Consider the following 14,200-nt stretch of genomic DNA (forward strand, 5'->3'; position numbering starts at 1 on the left):
TTCTCCCCATCCATATTCTTATATTTGTTCCAAAATTTGGGGCGTTACCAAAAAGAAGTAGGGGGTTAATTTATCCTCCAAAGCACCTGAAGGTGGGAAAAGAAGCAATGGATCGAAGCTAATCAAGGAGAAAAGCAACCAAGAAGTTAGGAGAACTTTCCCGACAGTGAGAACACTCATCCAATGGAACGGCTTCAGAAGTTGTGGGGCCTCCATCATTGAAGGCTTTTAAGAAGAGATTGGACAGTCATTTGTCCAGAAAGTCATACGATCTCCTGCTTGAGCAAGGGGTTGGACTAGAAGATCTCCAAGGTCCCTTCCAACTCTATTATTCTGTTATAACTGAAGCATCAAGGTGTGACTTAATGATTATGCAGCTCCAGTCACTTTTGAAGTCCAAACTCAATTGAGTTTCTCACCACTTGCCCAGTTTTCTCCACCAGAAAACTACGAACTGCTGTTTTTCATAACAAACTCAAGCCAAACTGTCTGTTATGATTAGTTTTTAATGAAACCTATTCCCCATAGACTGATATCAATATTTCTATCTTCCCAGAGTCAAAAGCATACGGGTTTTTGTCAGCCTAGGTATTTTATGTTGCATCCTTCTGCCGTTCAATATCTTTTTTGATTACATTTTATTGGTTTCATTGTGTCTTATGCTTATATATATATAGATATATCCAATAGGGAAAAAGTTTGTTGACATCTTGGGCATCTTTTGCTGAATTTTTTTTCAAATTAATATTCTGTAGGGTTAAGGTTAGGGTTTTCCACAAATTTATGGCATTCCACAAATCCTGCTAACGTAACTTCATTGCTTTATTTGATCTACCTGCTGAGTCTATCATCAATCTTGCAAGTCTTAAAATAAAATTCTTCCACCATCACCTTGATAACCTGGTAGGAAGGTCTTAGGAAGGGTTCCTTCTCAGCCTCTTGCCCTACCCATTATTCAGCTATGGGCTATGTTTTTTTCTTATATGACCATTCCCTAGGAGCATCTTCTCACAAGGTCTTTTCCACATACTATTACACTCTTCAGACCAGGCCAAAACAAACCACCTGGAGACCCAAAGGTCTTTTGTCATTCTGTCTCCAGAGTGAACAACCACGTTGTCTTCCATGGCCCTCTTTATTAATCTTTTCCTGAGTTAAAAACAGATGCTATGAAATGGTTTAATCTCCATTTTCCTAACAGGTTGTTGCATTATTGAGTTTCTTCTCCCCACGAAACACCTGGGGAAGACAGGAATTGGGGGAGGGGGAAAGGGGTGGATGCAAGCTTCCAACAACAGTGGTAATTTGCAATTATCTCCACGCTCACATTCAAAGACTACACAGTAGTCAGCAGAAATTAATTCAGCCAGATGTATTCTGCACACCTGCCTTTCCCTCCTCTCTCCCCAGGGATGGAAGTATGGTTGGAAATGTTTTTCGAGAAGCATTAAAAGGGAGGGAAGTTTTTTGTGGGCATCGAAGGCTAGGTTTGTTGGATAGTTACCCTACGACGAAAACTTAAAAGGACCAACCCAGATTTTGTTTTAACGAAAATCAGAATTCTGGTTTTGAGCATCGTCTACTTATTTGGCAAAATGTAAACTATTGTGTGGCAATATAGGGTCCTATGGGGTAAGTGAACCACTGTGAAAACAGTGTCCTATATTATCATGCATTATCTTTTTCTGCCAGAAGGTGGTGTTTTTTTTTTGCTTTTTTGAAAATTCTACATTTCTCATGAACAACTCTTCCCCATGTCTGATGTTTAATTTCCAACATTGTACAATGTTGTGAATATTAATAATACAGCTGAATCTAAATCAGGGGTGTCCAACCTTGGCAACTTTAAGACTTGTGGACTTCAACTCCCAGAATTCCTCAGCCAGCTTTGTTGGCTGAGGAATTCTGGGAGTTGAAGTCCACAAGTCTTAAAGTTGCCAAGGTTGGACACCCCTGATCTAAATGAAGATTAGGGAGGGGTCTGTTTCTAAGCTACGGATTCCTTTTCAGATGCATTGCCATCCTCTTTTAACGACCCCCCCCCCCGCAATCCCTTGCAGGGTGGAGTTTGGGCAAATGAATGGAACTGAGTATTTACTGGCCAGATGCCCTTCCTGTCACCAATGCGGAGTTTTTTCCCCCCAGCAGATATATTCTCAGTGTGCCCAGAGAGAGAAATGTCTGCCTCTACCTATGATCTTGATTGTGAGGCACCCCTAGACCAGTGTGCACCACTCATTCCTTTTCAGATGCATCTTTCTCCAATATTCTAATTTCTGTCTCATTTGCTGCCACTGGTCTTCATAGAGGATATCTTCTATATTCCTACCAGAAGTATCCATAAGGTATGGGTTGTTTTTTTTAAAATAAAGATGGCAGCCACAAAGACATAGCTGAAGCTGCGCCTGGTTTTTTTTAGGTGTGTTGCATGAGCATTAAAAATGGGTACAGCTTTAATTGCAGCATGGTTGCGGCCATTTTGACATTTTTCCTCTCATGCCTTGTGGACATTCTTGATTCTGCTTGTGAATTCCCGCAGTTGGTAACAGCAATGGAGTCTTTGGTGCTCTCTGAGCTTGGTTGTTTTCTTGCAGATGTTTCAATTACACAAACTAGGTCACATCATTAGTGCCAGTCTAGCAGTGATGATGTTACCTAGTTTGGGTAATGAAATGTCTGCAAGAAAACAACTAAGAGAGCATCAAGGACCCCACATTTATCCTCATCCTCCTCCCAAATTCCACTCTCTTCTAGCAATGATGATATTCCCTAGTTTGGGGAATGAAATTTCTGCAAGAAAACAACCAAGCTCAGAAAGCATCAAGGATTCTATAGTTGTCGTCCTCCTCCTCTTCTTCTTCCTCCTCTTGCTCCTCCTGCTCCACTTTGCAAACCCCACTCCCTTCTAGCACTGATGATGTTCCCCAGTTTGGGTCATAAAACCTCTGCAAGAAAACAACCAAGCTCAGAAAGCATCAAGGATTCTATAGTTGTCGTCCTCCTCCTCTTCTTCTTCCTCCTCTTGCTCCTCCTCCTCTTCCTCCTCCTGCTCCTCGTTGCAAACCCCACTCCCTTCTAGCACTGATGATGTTCCCCAGTTTGGGGAATGAAACCTCTGCAAGAAAACAGCCAAGCTCAGAGAGCACCAAGAGCCCCTCATTTCAACCCTGAGTTACACTTATTCTCCTTTATTGGTCTCTTCTACTTCAATATGAAGAAAACTTGGTTTGACAGGAAATGTGTACCTAGAAAAAAAAACAACTAATTCTTGTGTCCAGTGTAGATGTTTTTCTAGCTACACATCCCCTGTCAAGCAAAGAACATCAAGAAGGCTTTTCTGCACACATTTCTATTGACAATAGCACTGTCCCTGAATTGTGTGATTTCATGGAACAATTCTGAGTCATTGATGATAAATGTTGGGACATATTTAAACCCATCCAAGACTAATTTGGTAGAACCCGTCAATCTATCTTCTAATCTCATTCTTGCTCACACCTGTCTTTCTTTAATAGTTGATGTCAGGGAGCAAAATTGATTGATTCTACACCTTTTTTTGGGTAGCGTTTTAGGCTATAATCATGCTATAATAGAATTGTATTAAACAAAACCACAATTTGCTGTGTGCTTTAAAAGTGATTACAGGTATCCCATGTATTGGCTTTATTAAAATAAACTAATAGCTGTAAAGCCTTCCCTCACACTCGTCAAAGCACCACCCAAACAGATAAGATGAAATTTGTGTTCATATCCCAAGTTAATTTTTTGCCTTTTTAGGGGGAAGCAAACCTATATGAATATAATGTCTCCCATCAATCACTCCAAAGGCATAAAAGAAAGACGTAGCACTTCATTCTCTATAAATTAATCACCCTGGCCTGATTTAAATCTTTCTTTTCAAACCCTTTTTTAGCAAAATGCAATGCTCTAAAACCTCCTGCGATTGTTTCTCAAAGGGTAGAAGATATAGCCATATAAAGCTGGCCATCCATCTTTGTCAAGTGATGCCCACTGACTTTGACACCCACATCCCCGAAAGCCTGGGGCAATTAATAAGCAAATATAGGTATGTGATTATGTATGGGAAACGGGGGGGAGGATTCCAAGGATGTTTTCAGGAGAAAGAGATCAGTGTTTTTTCAGCCTTGACTGCTTTAAGAAATGTGGACTTCAATTCCCAGAATTCCCCAGCCAGCTTGCTGGGAGTTGAAGTCCACATCTCTTAAAGCAGTCAAGCTTGAAAAAACACTAACGTAGATGATAACGCCAGATCCATAGTGAGATTTGTTATCTTTTCACAGGGCCGGAGAAGACTAGAAGGAGGAGACTGTCTCTTCAGAAGGAAAATATATTTTATGTATGGAAGATCAACCTGCCACAAGCGCTTCATGCGCTTTGCCAAAGCCGTGCAACACAGAAATGGGAAAATGTCAGATTCAAAATAGGCTTAAAAACTCGCCGTTGGGAAAAGCCAGCATTAAGATTCTGACTCATACATCTTCATTCAGAACTATTTGAGGCAAAATCTGTTGCCTTGACGAAGCTTCTTCCATTATGTTGAAGTCTGTCCTGCTGGGCTCTGGTGATATTTCTCCACCACAAATGTTGTGCAAGAGCACTCCTAGGATGTTTATTCAACTTCCCTTTCTAAAGCGGAAAGAGAAATTGAAATTTCCATTCTATGCTGCCTGTGATCTTTTCCCTCCAAATGCTCTACAGATTCTCAAGGGAAAACTGTGGTGTGTGAACCTAAGGACCTCCTAGTGTTGAAGTAAGCTTGTTCCAGCTGTCTTAAATATGATTGTTATTTGGAGAATTTTATTTTCTCACTGCCTAGTTCCTTTCCCTCATCACTTGTCTGGGTCATTTCAGTATAATAGAATAAAAAAGCTGGTAGAGACCGTGGAGGTCTCTTTTCCCAAAGCACCAGCAACCAAGATAAGAAGCAACGGATGGAAACTAATCAAGGAGAGAAGCAACCTGGAATTAAGGAGAAAGGAACTGATTGATTGATTGATTGAGGTATTCTAGTTCAGACAAGTTATTGTCCAATCTTTTCTTTAAAATATCCAGTGTTGGAGCAACCACAATGTTTGGAGGCAAGTAATTCCACCGACATTTCAATCCACTGGTATTTTAATCAAGACTTCTAAGAAATTCAACTCTCACCTGAATTTATTGACATATTCCAGTTGTATGGGGTGCAGTTGTATGGGGAACAATAGTTGTGAGAGTGTCATCACTTGAGAGTTTCAAGAAGAGATTGGACTGCCATTTGTCAGAAATGGTGTAGGCGCAGGGGTCTTCAAACTTGACAACTTTAAGACTTGTGGACTTCAATTCCCAGAATTCCTCCTCTGGTCATGTTAGCTCAGGAATTCTGGGAGTTGAAGTCCATAAGTCTTAAACTTGCCAAGTTTGAAGACCCTTGGTGTAGGGTCTCCTGCTTAGGTGGGTGGTGGTGGTGTGGGGACTAGATGACTTACAAGGTCCCTTCCAACTCTGATTATCTGTGAATGCTATCTGAGTTGTGTCCACTGTTTTGGGTTGGCTAACTAGCTGCATCAGATTCTGGATTTTCTTTAGCCTGCTGGCCATGCTCACAAAGTTTTGATTTCCCTTTTTTCTTCTTGATCAAGCAGGGCTTGGTGTAATACTTGGGCTTATCACTGTGTGTTAGTTATACTCCAAAAAGGAAAGTTAAACCACAGGAGGGAACATTAGAACTCTGCGCTGCCCCTTGAAGTCCAACAGCAAGGCTACTGTCTGGAATTTCAAAGGTGAATGAACACAAATTGAATGGAATTTTATATCCTTGTGGGGCTTTACTTTCAGTTGGGAGGTGAGGTGGGGTGGGGGTCTTAGACTGTCCAGAGTTTCAGTCTGGGCAGCTTTCTTTCTTCTTCCTCTATTATGCAGCTCTACAGCAAGAAGCATAAATGCTTTGAATAAAGACCACTGTTGTGAATGTATGTAATATGTAATACATAACCCATCCACACACACGCGCATGATGTAGAAGAGCAGGCAGAGCTGAGGGGCAGAGTTAAAGGAGTCATCAGCCTAGAGTCATTACAGTGCCACAAATATTTTAAGTCCAACCCCTCTTGAATTCCATTGGCACCAATTTAGTGTTGAATTTTAGTTGACCAGGTTCTTGTGTATAAGCTTTGACAATAAATCTGAACTGCAACTTAATGTATAGTCTTGATTCTTTGCACAACATACACACGCACGCACGCACACACACACACACACACACACACACACTTGTTATTTCATAAGAAAGAGATTGTGACCTTTTCTTTAATGTTATATCTGTGGACTTGAGATTGTGTCCTAATCATTGTGGGATATTGCTTGTTAACTGCATAGGAACCTTCGGGATGATTTGTTTTATGACACTGGGTAAATTTCCTTCAATTCTTAGAGAAATAAGTTTTACCTTCTTGATATGAGTAAAAACAACCAGGGAGGGCACATCCCACAATTGTCCTTATCCTTTTAATGCCCCATCAAGCGATTTCTTAAAATCAATTTGCAATTGATAAATTGCCTTCCTTGCTGACTGGATTTCTGCTCGGTCGTGCCTGGTTTAATCATCCCGCTGAGATAGGATCATTTTAATTTTATTTCTTTTAATACGGGCATCAATGGATTGTCTGAAAGTTTTCATTCTAAGACACAAGTGGGAGCTGAGCACCATTTTGGCAATGTTTTGCATTTGTTTGCTTGTGGAGAGAAGTGCATTCGGTTGTTTTAATGTGCATGCCAACTGATGAGTGACTGAAGGCCAGAGATGCATATGAATTTGATCAACTCCTTGGCATTCTTCCCATCTATTTTGTGCTTTAATGTTTTTTTACCAATTTGGGAGCAATGGTAGAGCAACTGAGGCTCTGTGAATAACATGGAAGAATTCCTCCATTTATTAAAGCAGACTGATGGTGGTGTGGGATCTGGAGCTTCAAAAAGATGAAGAATTTGAGAGCAGGAGAAGGGGGTTTACACAACAAGCCTATGGCACCTGGTTGCAGATGAAGTTATGCTGAAAAAGGCATCTCTACAGAAAGGGAAGTATTGATGTGAAAAAGTTCAGCGCAGAAAAGCAGTCTAGTTATTCCAGGGAGCAAATTTAGGGTGATAACCCCAGACATCAATAAGGAAAGGAAAGAAAAGATCAAAGGTACTTCTGAGTCAAGCAAGGCGGATAGCTCCTATTTATCTTTGGCAAGTCCAGTTGCAGGTAATGGAAAGAGAGAACAATAAGCATGAAAGGGATTCAAAAGTCAGCCGTGGACAACATCAATAGCATGACTGACTCCTACGCATTTCAGAAGAGCTCTGAAAAAGGAAATGTTTATATAACACTTCAGAAAAAAAATCTCCTAGATCTTAGGATTTATGTGCAAACATACATCAAGTTCTATTTAGAATTGTGGATATGGTGATGCATGGGGGAGAACAAGTTTAGAACATCATCAGAGTTAGAAGGGGCCTTGGAGGTCTTCTAGTCCACTCCCCTGCTCTAGCAGCAGACCCTATATCATTTCAGACATATGGCTGTCCAATCTCTTCTTAAAAACCTCCAGTAGTGGAGCACCCACAACTTTTGAAGGCAAGCCATTCAACTGATTAATTGCTCTCACCACTAGGAAATGTCTCCTTAGTTCTAGGTTGGTTCTCTCCTTGATTAGTTTCCATCCATTGCCTCTTGTCCCACCTTCTGGTTCTTTGGAAAATAGGTTCACTCCCCTCTTCCTTGTGGCAGCTCCTCAAATACTGGAATACTGCTATCATGTCACCCCTAGTCCTTTTTTCCATTAAATAGACCAACTTTTGGCTGGGAGCTTTAAAAACCTTAAGAAAAAAACCCATTTCCCCCACCCCCCCCCCTCCCATGCCCCCCCCCCCCTCAGCATAAACGGCGGGGGAGCCCCCGGCGTTTTCACCTAAAACAACCACCCCTCCCCCCCACCCCCCCCCACCCCCCCCCCCCCGCCCCCCCATTGCACGGGCCCCCCAAACAAACAAAAAATTAAACAAAAAAAAAAGGTACAAACCCCCCTAACTAGACATACCCAATTCTTGCAACTGTTCTTCATACATTTTAGCCTCCAGTTCCCTAATCATCTTTGCTGCTCTTCTCTGTACTCTTTCTAGAATCTCAACATCTTTTTTATATTGTGGCGATCAAAACTGGATGCAGCACTCCAAGTGTGGTCTTAACAAAGCATTATAAAGTGGTACTAACATTTCATGTGTTCTTGATTCTATCCCTCTGTTAATGCAGCCTAGGATTGCATTGGCTTTTTTGGCCAATGCTTGAGGGAGCATGAAGAGAGTATTAAGCAAACATATTTTGGTGCATGTATCTCTCTGTGGAATTAATCCTACTATGCCTTTTCTGATTCATGGCAACCTTATTTATTTGGTTTGCTTTCCAAACATTAGCAGCCCACTTTTCTCATGATGGCGGAGAATAACATGCAAAGGTGGTTCATGCATATAAGTCCTTGGTCAAAACTGAGATAATATGGGTCTTCTAATGACCAAGGTAGGGTTTAGTTGCTCCACAAAAATCTCAGAGCTCAGTCAGGTCAGCAAAGATGGTGCAGAACCTGACATAAACAGAGAATATCAAACAGGTTGGAAGCATCTAGTACTCGGCTAGCCTTTAGCAAATAGCTTTTCACTTGGCTCTACCTAACCTTAGAGCTGGCTGGGTGGCATTGGTGACTTCAAAAGGCCTTGATTTGATCTCCTTTCCAGAAGTCCTAACCAGCTTATTTTCAATAAGTAGAATAATTATGCTCGCCATCAGAATCTTAGGAACAATAATTGAATTCAGATTTTATGAGCTGTGAAATAGGGGAGAACATTGGGTGGTAGCACCTGAGTTGGTCTCAGTTGCATGTTGCACTAAGGCCAACTCCCAGAATTCCTCCTCTAGTCATGTTGCACTCAGTTGCATGTTTAAGACTTGTGGATTTCAATTCCCATAATTCCTGAGCTAACATGACTGGAGGAGGAATTCTGGGAGTTGAAGTCCACATGTCTTAAAGTTGCCAAGTTTGAAGACCCCTGCACTAAGGGCACAATAAATTTGGCCTACTCTTTTTGTTGTTAGTTGTGAAGTCATGTCCGACCCATCGCGACCCCATGGACAATGTTCCTCCAGGCCTTCCTATCCTCTACCATCTTCTGGAGCCCATTTAAGCTCACACTGACTGCTTCAGTGACTCCATCCAGCCACCTCATTCTCTGCCGTCCCCTTCTTCTTTTTCCCTCGATTGTTTCCCAGCACTAGGCTCTTCTCCAGCAAGTCCTTCTTTCTCATGAGGTGGCCAAAGTCTTTGAGTTTCATCTTCAGGATCTGGCCTTCTAAACCGGTTCGATTGCCTTGCAGTCCAAGGGACTCGCAGGAGTCTTCTCCAGCACCAGAGTTCAAAGGCCTCCATTCTTTGGTGCTCAGCCTTTCTTATGGTCCAACTTTCACACCCATACCTTGGCCTACTTTATAGGGTGGCTGTAACCATAAATGAAATTATGCAGTGAAATTACAGAAGGTTTTACTATATACAGAGCAAATTAGGTCTCTGTTACTATAAGCCATTATTCTCTGTGCGTATTTTTATTTTTCTTGCCTGTCTCTCCCATTTCCTGTCCAAGCAACAGATGGGCTGAGAATTGCGGAGAAAACATTTATAGCAACAAATAAATATTAAGTGACTGTCAACATGGAGAGCTCAGGATTCAGCTACCCTTGAAGCAAACAACCACCTGGGTTGCAAAGCTAAACAAGCCAACATTGAGACAGAAAAGATTCCAGACAAGTCACTTGGCCTACAAAGACCTTTTTTCCACCCACTGAAGCAGGAACTTCTATCACTGAGGATTTTGCATGATACGCATCTAATTCACCAGCAATTTGCTACATCAGATGGGGAAAAGATTGTCCCTCTATCCTGCGATTTTTGCTCTGACTGGATAGCCCAGTCCGGAAGTCCAGCTTGTGAAATCTCATGCTCTCTAATTACTGACATCTACACCAGGGTTGTCCAAGCTTGGCAACTTTAAGACTTATGAACTTCAACTTCTGGAATTCCCCAGGCACCATGCTAGAAAATGGGTAGACTTCAATTACTTCAAGTCAGCTTGCTGGCTGAGGGATTCTGGGAGCTGAAGTCCACAAGTCTTAAAGTTGCTAAGTTTGGAGAGCCCTGATATACACTGTCCTCAGCCAGAGGTGTCTGTGTCAGCAACTGGAATATGAGACTTTTTCTTCGTAGATGTGTCCACAGTAAGAAGGCTAATGAAGTGAGAAGGCTAATGAAGAACAACTTCACCATGCTGAGGAACTTGAATTAGTTCCTGAGCAAACAGGGAGGTATCACAATTTACGTTAGGACCACAATCATTTCAAAATCAAGAATCTGCCTATCTCAGATACTTAGGCTGTATCAAGAGCCAGCCAGATGACGATAATTGTGCATTTGAGAAAGATACGGAGTAACGGGTAAATCCATATATTTCAGGAAGCTGGTTATGGGAGAAGATGTGTCATGGCAGAAGAATAAATAGATCCCCAATACATCTAAATTGGTATGGGCACAAGTCTTGATCCAATTGATGAGCAGCAGTTTTGAGAAGATGACAGGACAGAATTGCTTCATGGGAAAAGAAAAAAAAAATCCAAGAATTTCTTAACGTCATGAACAGATTTTCTTATTGGTAAAGACACAGGCCCTGCTACTGAAAAACCCTCCCAGGAGCTCCATCAAGATGGACACCAATAGAAATTTGAGAATTTCCAGTAGCCTCCCAACTGCGGAAGAAAATCAGATACAATGAAGAACAAGATATTTCTTCACGCTTTTGTGCTAAATAAGGACAAAATCAGCATACTTTGCCCATGAGCATTTCTCTGTTTAGTGACATTTCAATTCAGAAAAAAACAACACACACCAAAAATCAGATTCAAAAATCTTTGCTTGGGTGGGGTGAGAGGGCATAGATGACCTCCAAGCCTTTTCGGAGCAATGCCCGCCAATTGTCCACCCTTTCGACTGACCTTCCTCATCTATCAAAACTTCCTTTAAAAACACAGAAATAAGGGCTTTCCATCAAAGGCAGACACAGTGTCATTTCTGCAGCTTGCTTAAAATGTTTATCCTGAGATTACAGAGACAACTTCTACAGAATTCGGTGACCTTGGCTGAGACCGGAACAAAAGCATTGCAGGTGACCCCGGCAAAGAGGAGATAAGATTGTTTTTATTGGGGAACCAGGTCTGGTGATGGGATGAGAAGAGAGAGAATGAATAAACAGCCGTCCATCGCACCGTCTTGCAAGAAGCTTTTTCCTCAGAGGGAGCAGTGATCTAAAGGCACCAAATTAATATGGGGACGGAATACATCTGGAGAAGTAAAATAGGCAACGGAACCCCCTATTTAAATCCTATTGTTAAGATTTATTTTTTCTCTTCTTTTCAAGGGGAGACACTGGCCCTTTGTTATTTTAAGAATTTTTTCTTCTTTGCAAAAAAATAAAAATAAAAAATCATTCTCCTCCCTTGCCTAGAACTTCGCTATCATTCTTCTGATTTGATATCCTTTAGATAAAGGTAAAAGGTAAAGGTTCCCCTTGCACATATGTGCTACTTGTTTCTGGCTCTAGGGGGTGGTGCTCATCTCTGTTATAAAGCCAAAGAAGAGCCAGCGCTGTCCGAAGACGCCTTCGGGGTCATGTGGCCGGCATGACTAAATGCCAAAGGTACATAGAACGCTGTTACCTTCCCACCCACCAAAGTGGTCCCTATTTTTCTACTTGCATTTTTTATGTGCTTTCGAACTGCTAGGTTGGCGGAAGCTGGGACAAATAATGGGAGCTCACACTGTTACACAGCGCTCGGGATTCGAACCGTGGAACTGCTGACCTTTCTGATTGACAAGCTCAGCATCTTAGCCACTGAGCCACCATGTCCCCTATCATTTAGATATCAAGATGTTTTTTTTTTTTTGAAGGACAGTTTGTTTGGGATGACAAAGCAAATGCTTTGAAGGGAAGGGAATCCTTCAATTTGCAGGTACTCCTCGTTCAAAGGTACAACGGCACTGAAAAAGTGACTTAGGACTGTTTTTCACACTTAATGACTGTGGTAGCATCTGTGATGACCCAGGGTGCAGCCCAAAGGCAACACAGTCAGATAATCAATAAGAGTCCCTTTATTATCTCCAACTTTGCCTCCAATGTCCAGGTTACCTTCTGGCTGGAGAAAAACAGAAAAACAAAGGAACAGCCTTTGACTGTAGAAAATTAAATCCAAAACAGGGTCAACATGAACTGTAACTTAAAGTCCAAACAAGCCAAACTGAAGGAATTAGTTTGGCAGGACAGGAGCAAGAATTTCAGACTTGAAAGCATGGCAAAACTCACATAGTTGGGAACACAGATAAGCCACAACAACACAAGATAAACTCACGTTTGCTTCCAACAGCCTGCTGCACGGAGCTTGCCTTTCTTACCATATGTCTTCCCAGCTGTGGCTAATGAAGGGAATCAGGGCTCGTTCCTCCCCTGTAATCCACGCAACCCATGTTGCTCCTTTTCCGTTCCGCCCTGCGTGCCCTAGGATGAAGAGGGGGTGGGCCTGGGTCTTACTCTGAAATCCCTCTCCCTTGTTCTACCTCTTCCCTGCTCTGCCCAGTCGGACTTTGCCCTTCCCCAGTTTCCTCCACAGCCAACGGAGTCACACTCCCACTCCCTGTCAGCTGTTCAGCTTCCTCCTCGGAGTACAACTCCGGCAGGGGCATGACAGCACTTCTATGGTCACATGGTCAAAATTTGGATGCTTGGCAACTGGCTCATATTTGTGACAGTCACGGTGTCCCAGGATCATGTGATCTCCACGTGATCATTTTTTTTCCAACCTTCTGACAAGTAAAATCAATGGGGAAGCCGGATTCACTCAATGACCCTGTTACTAACTTAACAACTGCAGGGATTCACTTAGCAATGGTGGCAAAAAAAAAGGTTGTACAATGGGGCAAAGCTCCCTGAACAACTGTCTCGCTTTGCAACCAGTTTTAAGTTTCTGGGTGTTACCATAAAAGAGGACCTGACCTGGGGTGCTCACATTGCAGCCCTGGTCAAAAGAGCCCGGCAGAAATTATACTACCTGAGACTTCTCAGGAAACAACAAGTGAATGGAAAACTGCTGGTGACCTTCTACCGCTGCACCAGAGAGAATATCTTAACTTACTGCACCTCTGTATGGTTTGCAGTGGCAGATAGGAAAGCACTCCAGAGGGTTAATGTCATTGCCCAGAAGATCATGGGTTGCCCTCTCTCCTCTTTGGAAGAGCTTTATAGCTCCTGCTGCCTTAAGAAAGTTCAAAACATCCCCAAAGATCCATCTCATCCCGAGAACCCTTTTTTTTGAACTATTACTATCTGGCAGACAGTACAGAATAATAAAAACAAGGAAAAATAGGCTGAAAAAACAGCTTCCATCCCAGGGCAGTAGCTCTTTTGAATTCTGCTGTATAGTGCAGGGTTGGTGTGGTGTCGGGGGTTTTCGGTTCAATGTGTGGAGGGTGAAGGATGTGCGTTTGTGTTTATTTTCATGGTCATGATGTGCACTGAAGATGGGGTTTGATTTCATTGTATGAGGTGCAATGACAATAAAGTAAACTTAAAAAAAAAAATCCGGGACTTGATTGTGGTCATCCGCCGACAACTACCTGTTTATTTCCAGGCATTTCAAAACTGGAAGGGAAGGTACTTATTGCACATTAAAATAAATCTGCAAATATGTGCTCGTAGAATTGGAGTCCAAAGGGATTTTAGAGGGCCATCTGGCTCAATTCCCTGCTTACTGCAATTACAATATCCCTAAATTCTGCTTCTCTGCCCACGGTAATGCTTTTACGTTTTCCATTCCAGTGCTGTACACTTCCTACTGTGGGAAGTGCCTCTCTTCCTGAGAATGATAATTTGGGGAATATTATAGTTCCCAAAAAGGAGAAATGGAGAAAAATCTTAACAAAGGCAGAAAGCATCCCCAGCCTTTCCTAATAGCCTCAAGCAGAAGCCCCCAGTCTCTAGGGATGGATATTTTATACCTGTTAAGAAAGACGGGGCCAATCTATTCGTAAACAAAACACTTTCAGCCACACAAAAGGATGGAGCTGATGAG

The 14,200-nt window shown here is 42.2% G+C and overlaps 1 protein-coding gene across 1 annotated transcript in view; it reads right to left on the reverse strand.

Moving 5' to 3' along the window:
• CDH13 (cadherin 13) overlaps window positions 1–14,200 on the reverse strand; it is a 411,322-nt gene that overhangs the window by 61,569 nt on the left and 335,553 nt on the right. The gene's annotated exons all lie outside the window — the stretch shown is intronic.

Source organism: Notechis scutatus, chromosome 9, assembly GCF_049901735.1.
Source record: "Notechis scutatus isolate UNSWTSFEM ecotype Mainland chromosome 9, rNotScu1.2, whole genome shotgun sequence".
Taxonomy (NCBI): Eukaryota; Metazoa; Chordata; class Lepidosauria; order Squamata; family Elapidae; genus Notechis; species Notechis scutatus.